This window comes from Trachypithecus francoisi, unplaced genomic scaffold (genome assembly GCF_009764315.1).
Source record: "Trachypithecus francoisi isolate TF-2019V2 unplaced genomic scaffold, Tfra_2.0 Lachesis_group15, whole genome shotgun sequence".
Lineage (NCBI taxonomy): Eukaryota > Metazoa > Chordata > Mammalia > Primates > Cercopithecidae > Trachypithecus > Trachypithecus francoisi.
Window position 1 is genome coordinate 78,084,172 of NW_022681460.1, and position 7,553 is coordinate 78,091,724.

A 7,553-nucleotide genomic window follows, 5' to 3' on the forward strand; every position below is an offset into this window, starting at 1 on the left:
GGGATTTTTTATTGCCTGATGATGCTGTCAATGAATGCTGGACATTTGCCATACGCCAAACACCTTAATATGTACAATGGCTCTATGAAGTGGATATTATTATTATCTCTGTGTGACAGTGATACAGTGAAGGCACAAATAACTTGTTTGCCCACATTCACAGCTGGTAAGCAATGGAGCTGGGCTTTGAAGCAGGCCAGGGCTCTCTCCAGGATTAGTCTGACCAAACACCGCGTGGCACTGTCTCTCTGTTACCTGATCTAACTTCAAATTATGACCTTCCCATACTCAGATGAGGCCAGGAAGATACAGTGAAAACCTGTCAAATATCTGAGAGAAAAACAAGAAGGCTTTTGGGATTTTCCCTTTCCCTTCTCTTTGTTTAGAAACCTCTCAAACTGCTAGCAGATGGCCAAGAAATTTGAGACACGCATCAAAAGTACTTACTTAGCACGGTGCCTGGCACATAGCTAACATTTATTTAACATTTGCTGCTGTTGTTTTGGTGACATTGAAGGCTGAGTTAGCATATGTGTGCATCTGTGTCCCTGTATCACCACAGATGGCCCAGTCTGCAGGAGGCCGTGCCACTGAAGCCTGGAAGATGAAAGCTGACCACAGCTACATGAGAGCTGGTGTCAGAGATAAACACAAAAATACCTCTGGTTGGAAAACCAGAGAGTTCTGCACAGGCATGTGAAAGTATGTGTGGTTCCCGACAGCAGTGTGTGGAGGGCTGTTGCTTTCTGTCTGCCTCACTGGGGCCAGGGAAGCCAGGCCTGTTCCCGGGGCCTTTTTATGGACATGGACACGGGCTTGCTTTCACAGAGCCCCCTCGCCCCCATTTCCTCCTGCTGTGGGAACTGGAGGGCCGCTCAACTCCCACCTCACTTCCCAGCTATGGGAGAGCTGTCGCTTGTGCCTCACTTGGCCTGGGGTTGGCTATCTGAGCCCCCAATGTCACTTTTTCACCCGGAACTTGACGGGCTCAGCCTGCACCTTTGCGTGTCTTGGAACGTGCAGCAGCTCTTCATCTCCGGGTTACCCACACTTTCTGAATCATTGGAGTCACTGAGGGCTTGGTGAAAAACATTCCCAGGCTGCCCCGCTCCTGGAGATTCTGAGTCAGCACAGCCAGGTGAGGCCAGGAACAGGCCTCCCTAGCAAGGACCCCCAGGTGATTACAATGAAGCGAATTTGGGAAACACCCATCTAGGCCGTGTGTGAGGCATCTTGTTTATTCAGGGCGGCAGGACATTCATCCATTCATCCATTCCTGAACTGTATTTGAGTTATTCTGTTAGTGCTAAGTGGTGAGGATTACACAGGGTCCTTCCTTGAAGTACTTGACAGTTTCATGTGGATGATTAGATATATAATTAAATAATAAGGAATAGAATGACCATTTATAACATTGTTTCTAGAAGAAAATCTGTTCTGAATTCCAAATCGCCAATTTAAATTGCATTTTGAGAATACATCAAACTTAGGAAACCTGCATGTAAGTTTCTGGATGGTGCCACTCGTACACATATAAAATAATGATTTTAAATGTTTACAGCATATTTTATCTAAAAATTAAACTCAGAGAAACAAATATAAACGCTTCTGGAATAATTTTATTTTTCCTTTGGTATGCTGGAAATTTTCTTCTGTTTTATTTTTACTTACTCTTCTGATCGGTTTCATAAGACATTTCCACCCATGTAGAAAAGCAGTGTTACCAGCCTGGCCAACATGGTGAAACCCCATCTCTACTAAAAATACAAAAATTAACTGGGCTTGGTAGTGGGCACCTGTAATCTCAGGAGGTTGAGGCAGGACTATTGCTTGAACCTGGGAGGTGGAGGTTGCAGTGAGCCAAGATCACGCCACTGCACTGTAGCCTGGGCGACAAGATCGAAACTCTGTCTCAAAAAAAAAAAAAAAAAAAAAGAAAAGCTATCCTTTGGAAAGATAGACAAACAATGGTTTTAGATTATTCTTGCAGGGAAATCCTTTATTATACTTTACTTCCCCTGCACTCCCTGTTATGATGAAAAATTGATAAAGGTGTTATCAGTAATATGCAGCGGGCTGTGTAGTAACTAGTTAATTTAAATTACAATAACACATGGTAAAATATGAGGGCTTTCCTCATGACAACATTACACATCTGATAAAATGTTCTGAGGACTCAGAGACCACCATGTGTAAAAAAAAGGAAATAGAATTAAATGAGGGTATGTTACGCATAATCCAATTATATCTGATTATGTTGGCATCTGAGAACTGCTGTCAAGGTGCCGGTGGTTTCTCAGCTGATGGTCTTGCTGCTGGTACCACCATCCAGGCAAGGGCACTAGCCTGCTTCTCTCAGGATATTCCAGGTGTGCTCATTAGCTAGTTGGGGGGCCCTCAGAGAGCTCCAGGCAGCCTGACTCCATACCCTTGCTACTTACCTTTATATTACATGAGGACCAAGGTCAGTGGAAAAATCGTGATGCAGCTCAAGTAACCTCAGCATAAATTTTCATGTAATTTATTGAATAGGCAATAATTTACATTGTTAGAAAATATGCATACATAAAGGCCATGCAGTGAAAAGTCTCACTCCTTCTGTCCAGCATCAGTTGTCCACTCCAGATAACCATATTTACTAGTTTGTTCACATGCTTCCAGAGTTTCTATGTACAAATATGAAAATATTAATTTATGTTATTTTCCCCTCTATTTTTTATACGCACAATTTCTGGGTTATCCTGTTGCTCTTCTTCATTCTTATATATAATCCAAAGTAGTATTTTGCTTATTGTTCTGTATGTCTTTTAGCTGGTTTATTTTTTGTGAGATCTCAGTTACATTTTGTTGTTGTTAGGGAAGTCTTTTGATTTGGGAAAAAAGATTAATTAGCATTGGAATAAATTGTTAAACCCTTAATTTTTTTATTGCTTGATTTTTAGGAATAGTTTATGAGCTTCCCAAGAGATGATTAAACCTTTCCTAAATTAAGAAAGGTAAAGCGGACTGGGCGCGATGGCTCATGCCTGCCATCCCAACAATTTGGGAGGCTGAGGCGGGCAGATCACTGTGACTCAAGAGTTCAAGACCAGCCTGGGCAACGTGGTGGAAAGCCCATCTCTACATTAAATACAAAAATTAGCTGGGCGTGATGGCTCGTGCCTGTGGTCCCAGTTCACTGGGAGGCTGAGGCTGGAGGGTCACTTGAACCTGGGAAGCAGAGGTTGCAGTGAGCCAAGATCGCACCACTGTACTCCAGCCTGGATGACAGAGTGAGACCCTGTTTAAACAAACAAACAAACAAAAAAATGGAAAAGAAAAAGGAGAGGCTTCTGTTAAATGTCTGTAACAACGTAGTTGGGTTTATTTAAAAGTAGGCATTTTCTGCCTTTTAATCTAGATATCCACATGCTAAATGTGAATTACTTTCTGACTTAGGAGTATGTTCGTGTCTAGAACTGTGTTTAAATTTTAGTGTGGAATGTTTTACTCTGAGACAGTGACTTCATTTGCTAAGTAAATGCAATTGGTCATGAGGCCTGTTTGGTGTATTTAATTTCACTGGGTTGGTTTTAACTACCTGACTGCAGTGTACTAGGTGGTGCTGCCACAGTGCAGAGTGACACTGACAGACATTTGAATAGAGCAGCCATGGTCAGTGGAGTTGTTTTTCTCTAGTTGTTAACCTGTTTAAGACCAAAGATTTGTGCTGAATTACTACAGAAATGACTAAAAAGAGCATTATTCATGAGTATAGACTCAGACACATATCATTGAATTACATAACCCACCGTGTAAGTTTTGTGTAAATAAAAATACATCAAGAAGTTTTCAGTCTTACAAAGTATGCCGTAAAATGTTTCTGATAATAAAATTAAGGTATATTCATCCTAAATTCCAAACTTGTAAAGTGCAGAAAGTATAATGAAGAAAAAAATAATAACCTAGAGCGTATGACTTCATTTCCTCTCCTTTTTTTTTGGCCAATATATTTATATGTTTGGATCTATCTATATTTAAGTATAGTAATCAATAGCATTTTAAATAGAAGTGGGTGCATCTTTCTCTGTTCATAAGAACAGAGAAATTTGTGTCCTGAAGTTTGAAAGTGTAGCTGATATCGTGAGCTATTCTCCCATGTTGTAAATATCTAGAGGCTGTTTTAAATAGGAGAGGCCTTGGGGTGCATCTCTCTGACAATGTCTTTATTTTGTTTTGGATCCCAAGTAAAGCCCTTTTGATGTCCTCAGGGGTCTGTGTGTTCACACAAGAGTTATCAAGTGGACAGAAGTTTGTTATTCTTCTGGGCTTCCTAGGGCCTCTTCTTCAAGGATTTAGTTATATGTGAACCTTTAAATTGTACCCATGGTGTGTTTAGGAGTAGATGTGTTTTTCTATCAATTGGTGTAGTATTAATATAATGCTAACACTTAGAAGTGACCGCTGTTATCTTCTAAACAAAAAACATATTTTATGTCTAAGATTGTTTACCTACGAGGACAGTTCTCTGTATCATTACAGCTAACAGATTGAGTCAAAAAAGATAGTTGTCTCCTTACTTCCTTATGATTCTTTAGTTGAGCAGCATGCCTATTGGACTAATAAACTATTGTGTTGCTTTTTTTTCTTTGAAGTTATGTTTCTCTTTTCCTCTTAAAAAGCATGTGGAGTTTTCCCTTTCCCCTTCACCAAAATGGCAGTCTGACATCTGTCTCAACTTTTCTCACCTTGGTGGGTGCCTGCTTTTGGCAACATATGGGGTCTGTTTAGATTTAGCTCGACAGGATTTTAAAACAAAGGTCTGTTGCATCTCTTGCTGCAAATTTGGGTCTTTTCTTGTGGAAAGATGAGGATTAAGCTTAGATCTGCTTCTCTTATTCTAAATGTTCTAATTGAAAAACATAGCTTATAGAAGAATTGGGGGACTCTGGGCTAATTTTCATTCATGATAGAGGTGGCAGGCGATGAAGGTGTGAAATGGGGTGGGAAAAATGTCTTTAAGTGCCTTTAGTACTTTTTACATAATCTAAACACATTGTTTTGCACATTTGCAAGTTCTGATTAATAATATTATTAATAATTTATAGTAACACTTATAGGATAACATTTGTAGGATACTTACTATGTGCCCAGTTTATTTAATCCTTACAAAACTGTGTAAGAGAGGAACATTACCAACCCTCCATTTTACTGATGAGGAAACAGTGGCACAGATAGGCAAAGTAATTTGCCTCAGGTCACACAGCTGGTCAGTGATAGAGATGAAATGATGAAGTATGGTATAGGTGAGTTCATACTGCCTCTGTAATGTGTTTAGATACTTCATCTGCATAATTTTATGTTTTAATTTTTGTGAACTTTTAAATTCATTTTAATTTTGAAAACTTTCTGAGTTTGGCTAGGGGTTAATAGGTATTTTCTGTCTTATTCTGGTTATTTTAAATCATTTTGCTGCTAGTCCAGTGGCATGACTCATGGAGGTGAATTAATGGCCCATGTGACAATGCTGTTATGAATCTATAGATAATTCAGAAAGTTTCTCTGCTTCTTTGAGCTGCACTGATGAAAGGTCATCTAGTCTCTAAATACAAAGTCTTTTTGGTAGTGTTGCCTGTCATTCTGGCCTCTTTTGCCAGACATTCATGATCAGTGTCAGAAGATAGGCAATATAGGAACAAATGAAATTTCTGGCTTATTTTTATTTATGATATGTTAGGGGAAAAAAAAGAACTTAGGGGAAAAAAAAGAACTTTTTTTCCCTAAACTTGCAATATTTAAATAGTATGACACCGTAAAACGCCACCTCAAGCCTACATTTCAAGGAAATTGCTGAATTTTCCTTGCTAACGAGTGGAGGATGAGAGCAGGGATAAGAACTAGCTAGCTGTTACTCTGCTCTGCAATACTCTGCTCTCTCTTTACTGATAGAAAGTACCTTTAATTCTATCGTGCTTGCCGGTGGCACCAGCCAAGAGAACTGTGACCCATACCCCTTAACTTACATCAGTGGTTCTCAAAATGTGGCCTCAGGACCAGCATCATAAGCATCTCTTGGGAACGTGCTAGAAATGCAAAATCTTGGCCCCACCACAGACCTACTGAATCAGAATCACGGTGGATGGGCCCTGCAGATGTGGTGTAAAGAGTCCTCCAGGTGATTCTAACACACACAGCAGTTTGAGAATACCGTTTGCAGTATCCACTGGCTCAGGGCCAGAGGAGTGAATCTGTGTAGACACCTTAGCATGTGGGCTCTGCTTGGGGCAGTGATTGGAGCTGCCAACACTAAATTTCCAGAGGGTTCTTTTGCCTGTGGTCAGGACGGTACTTTAAAGGCTTATGAACTAACACTTCATTATCATGCAACAGTGAGTCTTGCTTTAAGAACAAGTACCTTTAGAGGTACACTTGGTAGTAGGCCTTCACTATTTAAAGATTAGTAACATGGCCACTGGCTTGTTCATGAGCCTTCGGGCTTAGGGCAGCCTCTCTTGATTTCCCTTTTCCTAGAACTTTAAACAGCATCCAGAGAGCAGGGAGGTAACTCAACACAATCACAGGGTAGGGACATACTTTTTAAACAAAATTGGAGGAGAGAGGATTATGCTCTCTAAATACTGATTACATAAAACCCTCATTTTGATATCTTAGAGAGAATGCCTCCTAAAAAATGTAACTAGGAAAACTTGAGGCAGACATAGGAAATTTTGCTTGTGGATGGGACATAAAAACATTTGAATAAACGTGAGAAAAATTTACAAGCACAAAACTTACGGAGTAGTTGGTGTTCTTTCGCTTTTAGGGGAATCCTGTTTTGCTTTACGCAGTTCAGCTTTATAATTTATTACTTAATTCTGTAATCTATCTATCAATTAGCTGTTAGTACAGTATACTCCACTGTAATTTGGAGAGGTCAAACATAATTGAAACAGTTTGGTAAAAGGCAGCAGATGGCCAGGTGCAGTGGCTCACGCCTGTAATCCCAACACTTTGGGGGGCCGAGGCGGGTAGATGACCTGAAGTCAGGAGTTTGAGACCAGCCTGGCCAGCATGGTGAAACCTCGTCTCTACTAAAAATAGAAAAATTAGCCTGGTGTAGTGGCGTGTTCTGTAGTCCCAGCTACTCAGGAGGCTGAGGCAGGAGAATCACTTGAACCCGGGAGGTGGAGGTAGTAGTGAGCTGAGATTGTGCCGCTGCACTCCAGCCTGGGTGACAGAGCCAGACTCTGTTTCCAAAAACAACCAACCAAACAAACAAAAAAAAAGTGGAAGCAGTAGAGCATGGAGCATGGCATGTAAGAGATAAAATTTACTAGTGGTGTGACCTTGAATATATTACCCTCTCTGCTTAACTTTTTTCCTCTGTAAAATGGGCATTGTATTAATACTTGAGATGGTAATTGTGTGGATAAAATGAGATATAGAACAGTGCTTGTTCTATAATAAACAATAAATATTAGCCGATATTTTGGATTGGACCTTACTATTTTTTTAGACTAGTTTTACTTTTTTTCCTGAGTGTATTTTAAAACCTAAGTGTAAATAAAGTTAAG